Source organism: Panthera tigris, chromosome X (assembly GCF_018350195.1).
Source record: "Panthera tigris isolate Pti1 chromosome X, P.tigris_Pti1_mat1.1, whole genome shotgun sequence".
Classification (NCBI taxonomy): domain Eukaryota; kingdom Metazoa; phylum Chordata; class Mammalia; order Carnivora; family Felidae; genus Panthera; species Panthera tigris.
In genome coordinates this window covers 102,341,587-102,357,651 of record NC_056677.1, presented here as the reverse complement: position 1 = coordinate 102,357,651, position 16,065 = coordinate 102,341,587, and positions in this window count along the sequence as shown.

The following is a 16,065-nucleotide window of genomic DNA, read 5'->3' as shown; positions in this document are numbered from 1 at the left end:
TACTATTAAAGAATAGCAAGGGAGTGGGAGACCTGTCAAGAATATTCTGACCCCCGGAAAAAGAAATCAGAATTGCCACAGAGAGGAACTACAGAATGCAAACTTTTAAAAAGGTTATTTCCATAAAGTCTGAGGAAATCTTGGCCTCCATTAAGATTTTTGTCCCTGAGAGTCTAAACTGTAAGTATGGTATCTGCTTTGTCTGCAGAATAAAAAAGGAGATCTTCACTTAATCATTATCCTGGGAGCTGAACATCCTGCTGCATTTGAATAAAAATGCCTACTTCATTACTGATGGGAACACAGAGTTCGGTGTACCAAATGATTTACGGCAGAGCTTACTGACAGGGCTACCTTATAAATGAACGGGCCGTTTTAAAGAATACTAGTTGTTAATGTGTTTACTATCAAAGGAAGTCATGCTCACAATAATGCCCACAGATTCGAAGAGATTTACCAAATGAGCGCTGTCTATTAAAAAAAAAAACCAACAGTTCTATTACACCTTGAGCTAAAATGGAAAGCCATGATGTGGAAAATAGAACTCTGGTGTGTCCACAAGTACCTTCGGTTGTTTTCTCTAGTGAAATCTCTTAAGGATGATGAGAAACAGAGCTATGGAATAACTGAGCTGCCCAGGACCTTGAGAAATCATTTGCCCTAAGCCTCTGCTTTCAAGCATCTGAATGTCTACACAAAGGGTCAGGGAGTCATGTCATCAGTGCTGAGCGTAGAATTCCTTATTTAGCAAATACATACAGTGTTTACATGTCAGGTACTGTTCTAAGTACTTTATAAACACGAACTGGGCAAATCTGTCACAGCGCTGATTTCTTTTTTCTCCTTATTTTTTCTCTCTGTATCTTTTCCTGTTCCCCTTTTCCACTACTTGTTTCTTGGTTTTGCTATTGGCTGGCCCTCCAGTGTAATGAGGCTACTGAACTCTAGTGTAAGCCCTTGTTTTCCTCATTGCTTCTAAGAATGTCATAGAATTTAAGTCAAATTTCTCATAGAAATCAAAATAGATTATCTTGCCATTTTGCCTTCATCTCTGCGACCTGTCATTTTATCATGGATGGAAATAAAATTGGCCTAGAAAAATTTGATATCTGCATAGCATTGATAGTCATTTCTGGTGTTTGAAGATCATTTCTTTAATGATAGTACTTTGGATAAGACTAGAATTGGAATGGGGATTGCATATAGACCATTCTTCAAATAATAATTTCCCATTCAAAATTTCCAGTTTGCCAAACCACATGAGAATTATCTATGTTTCTTTTTTTTCCTCATTCTCGACATTTGGCAAAAGAAGATGAATATACTTTCTTCATTTTATATTTTCTCTTCTCATTCTTGACTTTGTGGTTTTTATTTTATAAATGTTGAAGGTCTTTGTAAATGACTTCTCACCTTGTTCTTTCAGTTTTCTGTCTAGGATGTAGATAATCCTATGTGACATACTTGTATTTTAAATAATAGTAGACAATTTAGTTTTTAGCTTACTTTAAAAAAATTCTATATGCTTTTGTGTTGCCAATTGATGTGTGCACGTATGTGAGAGCGAGATCTAGCAAGTTATAAACAATTGCTTTATGCCAAGAACTGTTCTATTCGTTTTAAACTGGTTATCTCACTTAATCCCCACAATAACTTTATGAAGTCTGTACTTTTATCTCCAATTTTAAGGGTTAGAGGACTGAGGCCAAGAGAGGTTAAGTAATTTGGCTAAGCTTACTAAGTAAGTTGCATGGCCAGTATTCAAATACTGTTTTGGCTACTTAAAAAAAAATTATTTTTTAATGTATATTTATTTTTGAGAGGGAGAGAGAGAGACAGAGTATGAACAAGGGAGGGGCAAAGAAAGAGGGAGACACAGGAGCAGGCTTCAGGCTCTGAGCTGTCAGCACAGAGCCTGATGTGGGGCTCGAACTCACAAACTGCGAGATCATGACCTGAGCCAAGTCGGATGCTCAACCGACTGAGCCACCCAGGTGTCCCGACTACTATTTTCTTATGCCTCTATTTGTTACTAAATCCATGAAGAGAAGAGTTCTGTTTTTTTTTTTTAATCTGACTTGTCTTTATTGTTTGGGTGCCCAAATTTAGGAATTCCTAAGTTAAGTCTTCTGAATCTTGTACTGGACCTTTGGATATGGCAGTAGAATTTCAGACTTCTGCACAGAGAGTGTTCTTATTGTGGAATACCTCAACTAAAGGATCCTAAGGTCACCCCTCTAAAGAATGATTCAGTAGATATGGTCTAAAATATAATCTAAAAATGTTTGCAATACCCAAAAATAAATAAATAGATAGATAAGGTAAATCAGAGAAGGCTGATTTTCTGGTATCCCCTAATCCTGTGCCTATCCATATCACCATTCTGAGAAGAACTTGTCTTCTCTTTGTCTGATATCAGTGTTGTTCATTTCCTATGAATCTTCCTTGAGAAAAGAAAATGGATTATTTCTTCCTGGATTATTTTCTGTTTTCTGTACTCAAACTGTGGATATACTCGAGATCCATTATTTGTTTTTCTCCCTCTACCTTTTCTTCCTTCAGGATTTCATTTAGATTTATGACTCTAACTGGTATTTGTTACAAAAGGGAGTTTTAAGGGACACCTGGGTGACTCAGTCAGTTGTGTCCAACTCTTGATTTCGACTCAGGTCATGATCTCACAGTTCCTGGGTTCGAGCCCCACATCGGGCTCTGTGCTGACAGCATGGAGGCTGCTTGGGATCTTCTCTCTCCCTCTCTCTCTGCCCCTCCCCTGCTCTCTCTCTCTCTTTTTCTCAAATAGATAGATAAACTTAAAAAAAAAAAGAAAACCTATTTCTTTCACTGTAGTCCTATATCTCCAACTTCTTGCCACATGTGTACCCTTGGATTTTCTGCTGATAATCTGAAATTCATCATGTTTCTAAAGGTGAACACAACTTCTTTCCAAGGTTGGATCCCCTGTCTACCTTCTCAGTTTCTGTCAGTGATGCCATAATTCTCCCAGCTCCGCAGACTTAAAACCTTGAGTTTTCTTTGCCCACTTCTTGTACTTTGCATTCTGTGTATAATCTGTCATTCTGGTCCCACCGGTGCTTCGTAATGTCTTTCACTTTCTTCCTTTCTTTTTCTGTACCACTGCTATGAGCTTTACCTCTAGTTTAGACAGTTAAATATCTCACACATTAATTCCCTCTTAACAGTGTATTTTCTTGCCCATGGCAGGGACTTGGTGTATTCTGGTCTGTGATTGATTGAGGAGCATGTTCCCTCCTACCTACAGTGGCAATGAGCAGATCACTTTTGGAACCAGATTTTTTGGGGTCTGTCTTTTCCTCCATGTGTGCAGTATCCCTTTTGTATCCACGTGTATATACCTTATTAGGGTCAGTATTCTAGATTTGTCTTTCATGAGCTAGTAGGAGGAAATGGGTCCTGAATTAATGACTTCTAGTGCTTTAGAAGGACAGTCTGTACTTTTTATCCAGTGAGGGTGAGATAGTAAGTTCCATGATGATGGAGCCTAAATAGGCTTGGTTTACTGCCAGATCCCGGCACCTAGCTCTGTACCTAGCATGTAGCAGGTATTTCCAAATGCATGTTGGATGAATTAGTGTATAAATGCAATGATGGTGATAACTATGTTGTCCCCAAAACAGGAGAACAAAAGTCTCCTGATGACTTGTGTCATTCCCTCTAATATATTAGACTGAGGGGATTATACCCAACATACTGAGATTTTTCCACACATTCCTATATTTAAGGCAATAATTGAATATTTAAGTTAGGGGCGCCTGGATGGCTCAGTCGGTTAAGCTTCGAACTTGGGCTCAGGTCATGATCTCACAGCTCGTGGGTTTGAGTCCCGCATTGGGCTCTGTGCTGACAGCTCAGAGCCTGGAGCCTGCTTCAGATTCTGTGTCTCCCTCTGTATGCCCCTCCCCTGCTCATGCTCCCTCTCTCTCTGTCTCTCAAATATAAAATAAAACATAAAAAAAGTTACATCCGTGCTAAATTATGCTTCTTGTGGGATATCATGGCATGATTCTACTTGGGCACCACAAATTATTTTGATGGGGTGAAATGTGTTTTCATGTCTGTTTGTAAAATGTGGAATATTATTGAATTACTTTAAGTGTCATGTTTGAGATGAGTTTAGGCTGGTTTCTTTGGGTTTGACACATTTCAGTCTGTCATCCTGTTCTTAGAGATGTTGAAAATTAAATGGGAATACTTAAATAATTTAATTTATAAGCTTGCTTACAGCTATGTGGTTTATCAAGCCAGATGTCGGTAGCCTCACTTTCTTGCAGCTCAGATGCTGCCAGACATAAATTAAAATTGTCTGCATTTCGGGGATTAGCATGTAAAAAAGGAAGAAACTTTCAGATATCCAGTCTCAGTGTAGTCTCTGTTGGGCATTGCCATTTTTTCAAACCATTGGCTCCTTTTGAAAAAAAGAAGAAAAGAGTGTACCTCATTCATAAAACAAGCTCAATTATGTTTCTGGGGAAATCCCGTTCCCTGTGCATATGATGATGTAACCCACTTCTCTTATAACACAAAGTCTATAATAGAAATGTTATTCTAGTTTCATGCCTCCCCCTCCCCAGAAGCCATTTTCTGAGGTTGTTGAAATGCAATCGGCGTACTCAAGTTTTTATGGCTATACTGTCAACATTTCCAGTTTCTCCTTTAAAAATTGGTCTAGACAATGTTTTAGCGGGGTGTTTTTCCTAGCAAGAAAGTAAGCATCTGACTTCGTCTTCCCCTCACACAAATAGAAAACAAACAGTCTTTGTGTAATTTAAACGAGGTTGTAGGAGATGACTCCAGGCGATAGGAGCGAGGAAGACTGTCTCCCAGCTCTGCCCACATTCACTGTGGAGCTTTGGGTAAGTCAGTTGCTCTATCTGGGTTTATTTCTTCTTACAGAAAATGAGGAGTTAAGGCTGAATCATCTCTCAGTGCCCTTGCATGCTCTAGAATTCTTTGAGATGTTTTAAAGTCTTAGGCAGCCTTTATTTCAACTTTTTGCATTATTATATTCTTTCCATCCTTTAAGGCCCATGAAATATTCCGAGCTGCATGCCTCCAAGTTGACTTTTTTGAATTCCTATAGCATTTGTATAGTTAGAATGCAGAGTTTTTCATGTTGGTACAGTCATATTCTTTTTTGCACATTAAAATTTTTTCTGCAACTGCTGAGGGTCTTGACTTTAGGAACAATGTCTTAAACCTCTCCCATTTCCTTCATTAAATCTGTTACATTATGAATTACATAGAATTATCACTTGATTTGGATGAGATGCGAATCGCTCCTCACCTGGATTGAAAGAATTTGGAATGCAAACAAAGAGAGCCTCTTTTCATGAGACGCTGATTCATTGGGTAGCGAAAAAAGAGTATAGAGGCCACCTGTGAAATTATTACCGTAAAACCCTTATATTGAAGTAACATTCCAGTCAAAAAGAATATTTTCTGGGTCTTTAGATCTGAGGACTCCATTTGCGAGAAGCAAGTCCCTATTTTGGCAGAAAAGAACTATTTTGGTCATTTTTCTTTTCGGGGCTTCTAATAATCAATTTTCTACTCCAATCCAGCCCACATAAATTGAGCACACACTGTGCGTCATGTACTGTGATGTTCACTGTGATGGGCTGCAGGAAGATTGGTTTGTGTGAAGATTGATAGGACAGGATTTGTGCCCTTGAGGGGTTCACAGTGTAGAAGTTGGGGTCTAGTTGACAGAGAAAGAAGCAAAACCCCCTAAAGTAGAATGTAATAAGCACAGTAATAGAGGCATGTATGAAGTGATATGGAATCACAAACAAGGAAGATTCTGGCTGTATCTCATGTTTTAGATCTAGGAATATACTACAGGAAGATGACGTTTATGTAGGCTTTAGAGAAGGACTAGGAACTTGGCTGTTAGGAAAGGTAGGGAAGTGAATCTGAGGTGGATATATTAAAAGAACTAAAAGCATACAGGCATGCAATCTATGGTATGTCTGAGGGACCATCTGGGTTGGCTAAATTATAGGATGGTTAGGGAAAACATTTCAGAAGAATGGACTGGAGTAGCAGGTCAGCTTCCTAGCTTATTACTGACCATCCAAGTTCATTTAATTCACTAGAGGATATATATCCTTGAGCATTTTCTAAAAGTAATGAAGGCCACGGGGTGGGGGAGACCATGTACAAGAACAGCTTGTTGTGGAAATATATTCCGTTTGCCAGCAGTTTTTCAGAATTAACTTCTTCAACTGCCCTGTGTATTCACGACAGGTTTTCTTTTCTTTCCTTTTCTTTTCTTTCTTTCTTTCTTTCTTTCTTTCTTTCTTTCTTTCTTTCTTTCTTTCTTTCTTCTGTTTTCTCTTGCATGGGTATTAGGAATGATGAGATTGTCTTAATTTATTTCATGACTAATTAAAATAGAAAAAACCCTGAGTAAGCATCTGAAACCGAAATCTTAACAACTGCCCCCTCGCAGTAGGCAGCAACACAGACAGCTGACACTACATTGCATTCAGGCTTGGATACAGGAAACTTCTTTAGCAAGTTGGAATGTGGACCTTGCTTTCTTGTGTACTTTTTCAAGTCTCAGTGGTGAATGTCTCCTGTTCCCTCAGGCAACCAGGGAATGTACATTTACCCTCTTCCTTTGCGTCTACTCCCTGGAAAACAGAAAGCCTATTCAGAAAAGGATCTGACAAACTTAGTCATTTGGAACCCTGAGAGACTTAAGGCTTCCTGGTATGATCTGCCAGTGCTGTTTGCATTTGAGCAAGGGAAATTAAGCCTTGCTTAACTCGAGAGGCTTTAGAATTTCCTGGTAGCTACTACCTCAGCATTGAGAACAAGTCACTGATAACACTTCATGCCCCTTTATCTTGTCCAATAACAGTAAGCTACTTGAAGTCTGATATTTCTTGCAAGTAAAATGAGAATAAAGAGCTAGATTTTGATAATAAAAACAGAATGAAGGATTGGATTTTCCATGCTATTTCCCACTTTTACTGTTTCCTTTTACAATAATGAAGAAACAATATTCTAGCTAGAGGAAAAAAAGAAGAGTGAGAATGAAAACAAATAAAAAGACCGGCTTCTCTTACATATTACGGAGTTTAAGAAACTGGTTTTTGATTGGCAAGGAGAGTGTTAAGGTTTTGAACAGAAACTTAGCTATTAAAAGAACTGTATTTTACATAAGCAAATTAGCATGGGCTCAGGGTGTTTAGTTTTGAGATAAAACTAAATCTATTAAAAACTATCTGAGGGTCAGATTGTTTCTCAGTTCTTTTAAAAGCGAAGCCATAGCCTGACTGAGAAGCAAATTAAGAAGAGGGAAAATAATTCTGATTTATACCAGCCATGTGTGGCCACCATAACCAGTTTGTTAGTCAGTTCATTGTAATTGGATTTCTGAATTATTTTTTTTCATCCTACATTATTGCCATCTTTAAAAGGAATGTGGTCATTTTTCAGCTTCATGCATTGATAAGTAGGTACACAACTCGCACTGTTTTTCATGTGTGTCTAATTTTTGCCACTCTGCTAAAAAATATGTGACAAAACAGAAGTCAGTGTATTGCATTTTACTTCCTCAGTAGAAAACAGTTTCAGCAGGAGGTACAGTATAATACCTAGTGCTCACATGTAGAAACTGTTTCAGCCAGGCACTGAGAGAGAAGCAAAGCAAAAGATGTGTTTTCTTCCCTCAAGTTGCTTATCTTCTAGGATGAGAAATATTATCTGTACAAAGGCAGGGTATATTGATTTTCTATGGCTCTGTCACAAATGATCACAAACTGAGAGGCTTAAAGCAATACCAATTTATTATCTCAATTTCTGTAAGTCAGACATCTGGGCATGACTTAGAAGATTTCTCTGCTCAGAGTCTCACAGAGCTACAGTCAAGGTGTCCGGTTGTTGGCTGGGCCTGTTCTCATCTGGAAGCTAGACTGGGGAAAGATCCATTTTCAAGTCCCTGAGGTGTTTGGCAGAATTAGTTTCTTTGCAGCTGTAGAATTCATGGCAGTTGGGTTCTCCAAAGCCAGCCATGGAAAGAGAGAGAATCTCTCTGCTGCTTCAAATCTCTGACTTCAGAAGTGACCTTAATCCTTTTTAAAAGAGACCCTCCTGAAGATATCAGGCCCACTCAAGATAATCCCTCTTTTGATTAAGCTGAAGCCAACTCATTTAGGGGCCCTAATTATACCTGAAAAATCCCTTTACCTCTTCCATATCCTATTGACTAGAAGCAGATGATAGATGGGGAGAGGGAATTGCATAAGGGCATGACTTACTGGGTATTACCCTAGGATATGTTGGCCACATACAACAAATACTAAATACAAGCATTGACAAAGTACATTGGTACAGACAACAAATCTAAGTGGAAAATATGTGCAGGGACTAGGGCACAGAGAAAAAGGGTGATCTGTGTTTGGGTGTGGTTCATTTATTCAGCAGAAGTTTACTATACACTTATCATGTACCAGGCCTTGTGTTAATTTCTGAGACTGAAGTAAATACTGAATGGCAAGTGCCTTAAGTTACTCTTGAACACATAATGTTTAATTCCAGAAGATTCCAGAATCCTATTAGATGTGTTTATCTGAAAAAGAGATACTAAAGAAATAGATGATAATAAATATCTACTTCATAACCATGAGTTCTTTATATCTTGCTGTGGAGGTACAGTACACACACACACACACACGCACACACACACACGCACACCACACACCTTGGGCCTTGGGGTGGAGAATTGTAATGATGAAGGCCAGGGTTTGGAGATCTCAGTATTGAGTCAATTCAGGTGATGCATGTGATGAGCCAAGAAGCTTCTCATATCAGTCAGTGCATTTAATGTATCACTTACAGTTTATTTGAATCTTTTTCTACTTATTACCTTATTGGGTCTGAACACCAGCCCTCTCACATACACAGAGCAAAGTCCCACTCCCACTTTACCAAGAAATTCCTCATGCAGAATTAGAGAAGCATGGTAGTGGAAAACAAAGGCTAAAACATAAGTTCTTCCACTCCAGATCCAGGGTTTTCTATATGATACTTATCACTTAACAGAAAGGAAGTAGAATGGAGAAAAAAAATAATAGAAAACAAAAGTATTCAGCTTCTCCAAGTTCTAATTTATAATGTAAGATTTCCCTTCTTATTCTGTGTTTGGTGAACGCTTTTTTGGGCCTTGTTCATTTTTAAGCCCCAAATCGTGAGCCTGGAGATCTTTGTGGAGACAGAGCTTTCATACTCAAGAGTTTATGAAAGTAAAAGTCATTATCCCTAAAAAGAAATGCCCTTGGATTCACCTAGAGGGACCACTTCCTGGGAATAGGTTCTACTGACAGTTCAAACAAGCTTACTGTTTTCACAATGACTGTAATGTTGTGAACAGTGGTCCATTGGGAGTGAGAATGAAATCACCCAATCATTTCATATGGGCTATTATTGCCCAACAGATAGTTACAGTAATAAATTTCAGGATGCTACTGTGTGCATCCTGATGTTGGGATGTTTGCAGTTCATCCAGTTTGGCCCAAGATTTTGTATTCTTATTACTGTTCAGGCTACTTTAAGCCAAATGTTTAGTCAGTTTAGGATACAGGATTTGCATCCTTACTGTCTACATTCAGGCTTTATACAGTATACCAGGGACACTGCTTGGTTACCTAAAGCTGCCACATCCTGTCGATGGGAGAGTGTGTTGGGCACTAAATCCTGAGAGGAATGGGCATTTGCTTCATATAGGTATCTCACAAGCTAATTGCAGAGGGCCTCTCAGGATTCCATTGCAATGCTTGTTTGTTTTCTGCAGGTGAAACTTGAAGATTAAACAACAGCATCATATCTGACTGAAGCTAGCAGCCTCAAACCAGACTAGTTACGGGGGTTTGATTATAGCAAAATGGAATTCAGAATTCCATAGTCTTTTGAATACTACCTGGTATGCAATTTTATCTGCCCTCAGTTATTTGTATCTCGTTTCATAGACACATTAAAGATATACCAACACTCGCATCCAACCATTTTTGGTAGCCTGTTTCTCCAAAAATCTCTATAGAAGATTAAAGTTTTCTAGTATTTCAATATTTAAGATATACCCATAATGGGCCTTTTGTTTTTACACTATAAGTACATTAGGCTAGTAATTGGGGTCTTTGAATTTTAATTGCTAACTTTATTACTAACTACCTGTGTGACATTGAGCAAGTCACATAACCTCTCTAGGTCTTGGTTTTGTAGTTTATTTCCTGAGGCTTTTGTGATGAAAAATAAAGGTAGTGTGCACAAAAAACACTCCAATCAAAATGAAGTGCAGTAGACAAAGTAGTTATTAATAATAATAACAAAGGTTGGTAACTTGATTGGCATTGCTATTTACATTCATCATATAAAACTTTTGTAAATGATGTTCACTCCCTAGTGTGAATATGAGCATTTGTAAATTAGCATTGTTTCACTTGAATTTAAATGTCGTTGTTTTCTTTTTTTTAATGTTTATTTTTGAGAGAGAGAGAGTGAGAGTGAGAGCAAGCAGGGGAGGGGCAAAAAAAGAGAGGGGGAGACACAGAATCCGAAGCAGGCTCCAGGCTCCGAGCTGTCAGCACAGAGCCCAACCCAGGGCTGGAACTCATGAACCACGAGATCATGACCTGAGCCGCAGTCGGATGCTTAACAGACTGAACCACCCAGGCGCCCCTTAAATGTTGTTTTCTAATGAGGTTATAATGTCTTACAGTTATCAGGTGTCAATGAAAGGGGCCAAGTTTTTCAAAGATCCCTAATGACATCTTTTTTACATAAGGCATTATATGTTATTAGATTCTATTCCCTAATAAGTAGTGTACAAAATGAGGAATAGATATTGATTTGTTCTGCCGGCAATGCTATTATGCATCCATTTGCATTTTTGAAACATGTTCCATCTCAATATATATTATATGTGCAAAACTCGAGGGCCATCAGCACCAAATCATTTGAGTTATTCTTTACTAAAATTATTTTTCCCTCTAATGGTAAGAATTATGGCTCTTGAAGCACCCAGAAAGTAACTCAGGCCAACCATGATGGCTTAGAAAATGTGAATTCTTTATTAGTTTATGGCAGTGACAAAATGTATGGCGCACAAGGAGAAGACAAAATGTTTTCCACAGGAAGTGTCCATGTAATTTTCACTACCTGAGTTCTCCGTTGAAGCAAGGTTAAGCAGTAAGTACAGTGCACTTCCTGAATTGCAGGCCTAGTGGCACCAATCTCTCAAAAGTTGAATAGAAAAGCAGCTTTTGTCTTCTTGCTGTCATTAAAAGCATATCTGCTTGTCTTCCCCTACCTGTATCCATGGGAGTGTCACCACATCAAGGAACGTTCCCTGTCATTGCGTGCCTTTATGATGCAGGTGCCCATATTTTCCTTTTTCCACTTTTTGTTTCATGCCATGTAGTAAAGCAAATTTAGGCTTCCTATGGAGAAGATAGCTTGAAATGAAATAATGTCTCAGATCTGCATTCACATTTCTCTATGTTAGTGTCTAATGACTTTGTTTTGAGCCCTGGGTATGTTGGCTATTAATAGAGCCAGAGAATATGGCAAAAATCCAACTTCCTCCACATTTCTATTTAATATGCAAAACCAATCCTTCTCCATCCTGTTCTTTCCCGCCTTCTCCTCCTGTGTCTCTTCCATTCTCATAATGGTGTTAAGAATTGGTATAATTTCATTAACTAGAGGTTATGCAAATTAATATAGAAGGTTTCTTTTGATGGCCTAGATAATGTGAACGAGAATCACTTTCTCACTGTAAACTAATCTGTAATGACAGACACTCAATGTCATTTGTGTCACTGACAGCTTTTTATGCTAGCTTTAGCAACCCTTGTCCTACTGAATCAAGTTTGTTTTCTAGTCATAAATATGATATTCAGTCATCAATAGCTTTTTGGTAGAAGTTGAATGGAGAAGGTGGTTGGTATTGGACGTAAGCCATACTCTCTTTCCAGAAACTTCTTATACTTAGGCCCAATGCAGGTTGACTCCATTGACTCCTCTGTCTTCAGTGACAGAACAGTGCCAAAAACTATGGTATACTTCTATAAATTAACATTGATTTAGTAGAGAATTAAAGGCACACAGAAAAGCTTTTCCCTGTTATTTACTTAGTGAAGTATAATTGGAAAGGTTGTTATCACACCTCAGGTGCATTCTTAGCCCAATGGAAGAAGTCAGTGAGGCAAGTTCACAAGTGTTCGTGGAGTGGCTACTATGTGCTAGGTACTCTGTTAGGTACTCTGCCAGGTACAAAGCAATAATTTGACACTTCAAGTGTTCACTTTATGTTCTTTAGATTTTAAGTGCAATACAAATTCAGAGAAGAGAAACTCAGTGCAGACTGTAGTACTTATGGATGCCTTTGTAGAGGGGCCGAAGAAACTCTACAGTCTGGAGAGATTGAGAAGAGGAGTGAAAATATTCCATTTGGGCAGAATGACATAATCAAAGCTCAGTGTTTATTTCATAGGCAAGACAACATTATTTGAGGATTTAAAGCAGGAATGCGACATGGTAAAATGGTATTATGGGAGGGATAGAAAGTGGCTTGAGAGGTAGCATTTTATCATTCAGAAGGGTATCACAGTAAGCTGTAACTATACATTACTTAAACAAATGGCCAGTTTCAGGCTTTGTGTGCACACATGACTGAAATAAGTCAAAGAACTAGTTTTTTGAAATTAACTGACTTGGAACTGTTGTGAAAACAACCAGTTTGATGGAATTCAGTTGTTTCTCTCCAAATCAGCTCATTATTACAGAAGCACTATGTGTTAATTACACCCAGAAAAAAATCACTTAAGCTTGTTGTTTCATGGCTTACAGGCAAACCAGCTTGTAGATTACCTAAAAATTTGGCTTTTCAGCTGGAAGTTTCAGTGTTGTGTCGATACAGTCTTTTAAGAGTTGCATAGATATTGGCAGGCAGTACTAAGATATGTTAGAATTACTAGGTGTTAGGAAACAGACTTTAAGTTATCACCCATAGCAAAATAAATCCTTGAGCAAAGAAGTGACAGAACCCCATATGGTATGCTTATTAAATTATTTTCAGTGGTTTAGAATTTACTAAATTGTAAATTAAAATTTACAGAATGCAGGATGGAGGAGAAAAAAGGGACCAAAACGCACTTTATTTTATATATAATATTTAAAATAATCCATAATGGGGGCACCTGGGTGGCTCAGTCAGTTAAGCATACGACTTCCACTCAGGTCATGATCTCACGGTTCGTGAGTTTGAACCCCACATCGAGCTCTGTGCTGACAGCTTGGAGCCTGGAGCCTGCTTCAGATTCTGCCCCTCCCCTGATCGTGCTCTGTCTCTCTCTCCTAAAAATAAATAAACATTAAAATAATCCATAATGAAGAATATGTTGTTGTTTGAAAATAGGCTTTTCTGAAGAGAAGGAATTCATTTGTCAAAACCATATTTCAGAGGGTTAGTACTAGACTAAACATTAAGCAAAGGTCATAAATATTTTTTAAACACTTATTTTCTCATATCTGAAGGTCATTTCAAACTTAACTTTTTCTGAAGGAACACTAACTGCTCTATCCTTAATGATATCCTGGGGCATCTTTATTTTTTGCCTCTCATAGCCCACCTAAAATGTAATAGTTGTATCAATATCTCTAGAAAAGTAGCTACTGATGCTTTCTAGATAGCTATTATGATGTCATTGTCAATGCCTAGTAAGTTACCTGGTTGTGACAACCTGTGGCAAGAGTTACCTACTGGCTAATGGCACCCACCCTAGGGAATGTAGAGCAGTATGAAGCTTCTTTAAGAAAAGAAGCACTTATCTGTGGCAGTTCTTGCCCGACAACCACAACCTGCCACTATTGATTTCTCTCCAGCTTCCAATTTATAGCTGTATCAGTAATACAGCATCCAGAAAGACTGGAAGCAGGGATACCATTTAAGAGGCCATTGGCACAGCCCAGGAAAGGGGTAGTCCAAATTAAAGTAGTGGCAGTAGGGGTGGTAAGAGATCGACATATGGTAGAGATGTTGCGTTTTCAAACTTTGGTAATTCTGTAAAGATAGAATGTTAAGAGTGAGAGGAGTGGTCAGAATGATTCTGAAGTTACAATTTTGAGCAACTGGGAGTGTGGGTACTGTTAAATGAAATTGGGCATTCAGGAGGTAGAGTAGGTTTGTGAGGGGGAAAGGTATTCCATCTTGGATATGTTGTTTTTGAGGTGCCCAAGGGGATGAGAGATTCGGGTTTAGATAAGAGATGGGGGCTGGAGATGCAGATATGGGAATCATCAGCTTATTCAGAATTTAAATGTTAATTGAAGGTGGGGCAATGAATACAATTGTCCATGGAGAGCATATGGAGAGCAAACAAAAGAAAACAAAATGGACTAAGGCAAAGATGTGAGGTGCAGGCAGAGGAAGAGTAGCCAAAGAGTTACTAGTGAAGGGGCAGTCAGATAAAATAAAAACACAGCATAATGTAGTGTTTTGGAGTCTAAAGAAAAAGAGGGAGACGGTTGTCAGCACTATCAAATGTTGCAGAAAAGTTGAAGAGGCTGAAAAAAGGCACTTGGCACTTTGGCACCTTGGTGACCTTTATTTAAAGGAGTACTTTCAGCATAGTGCAAAGAGCAGATACCAGATTGCAACCAGTTACTAAGGAAGTGGAAGAAGGAAATATATGCTAGGTCACACATTGTTACTAATAAAGTACAAAGAAATATGAAAATTGCCCTAAGTTTATGGATTTTAATTTATTTATTTTTTTAGTATTTATTTTGAGAGAGAGAGAGAGAGAAAGATCATGTGCACACACTCGGAGGAAGGGGTGAAGGGAGAGACTCCTAAGCAGACTGCCTGCTGTCAGCACAGAGCCTGACTTGTGACTTGATCCCATGAACTGTGAGATGATGACCTGAGCTGAAATCAAGAGTCAGACGTTTAACCAGCTGAGCCACCCAGATGCCCCAAGTTTATGGATTTTAATTCTGACCATGCACAAGTGCTTCATTTGGTGGGATCCCCAGTTTATATGCTTACCCGCATGAATCCAGTGTAGCACTGTGAAATTCTGTCAATAGGTGATATAGTTTTCACAGCCAAAATAGGGAGGAACAGGTAAAGTCAAAGAAGCCGTTCCTTTACTGAGTCCTTTTCTCAGTTCCTCTGGGTCTCACAGTACCTGGCACGTAGTAGGCACAGGACAGCTGTTAGTTGAACTGAATAGAGTCCCCTGAGAATCTCTGTCTTAACACACTGATTGCCTTAGGGAAAAACAACCAAATAAAAGCTTTTCCACTGGCCAGGTCCCACACATGCTACCATGTCTTTTGGGAAAGGAGAAGTTGACATTTTAATTCTTAAGTGCCAGTGTTTGGTACTGGACTTGTGGTGAAATGCCTCCAGTTTCTTTGTTTTTCAAAGTGATTTTAATAACTAGGGACTTCATGTATATTAGCAAGTGATCTTAACAGAAGCTCTCCCACCTAACCACACATGCACATATACACACTGCCTTCAAGTCTATTGTGAAATGAAGGATTTTTTTTGTCTGGAACTAAGAATGATTTAGTTTTGGGGGTGGCTGGGTGGCTTAGTCGGTCAAGCATCAGACTCTTGATCTTGGTTCAGGTCATGATTTCATGGTTCATGAGTTCGAGCCCTGCATCAGGCTCTGCTCTGTCAACTCAGAGTTTGCTTGGGATTCTCTCTCTCTCTCCTTTTCTACCCCTCCCCTGCTTGCTCTTTCTCTCTCTCTCAAAAATAAATACATGTTAAAAGAAATAAGTATCCCTTTAATAATGGAGTGTTGGGGTTTATGGTCAGAGTTGATGGCCATGGTAATAGGACCTCATAAGGACTTTTTTAACTCTTAACTTTAAATGATTATTTAGTCATCTCAAGTCATTTTTTATTAAGATAGAATATAAATAGATAAGTTTTATTACTTAGGATGTTCTTGACTACAAACTGAAAAAAAAAAACAACCCATAACTTAAAGTGACTTT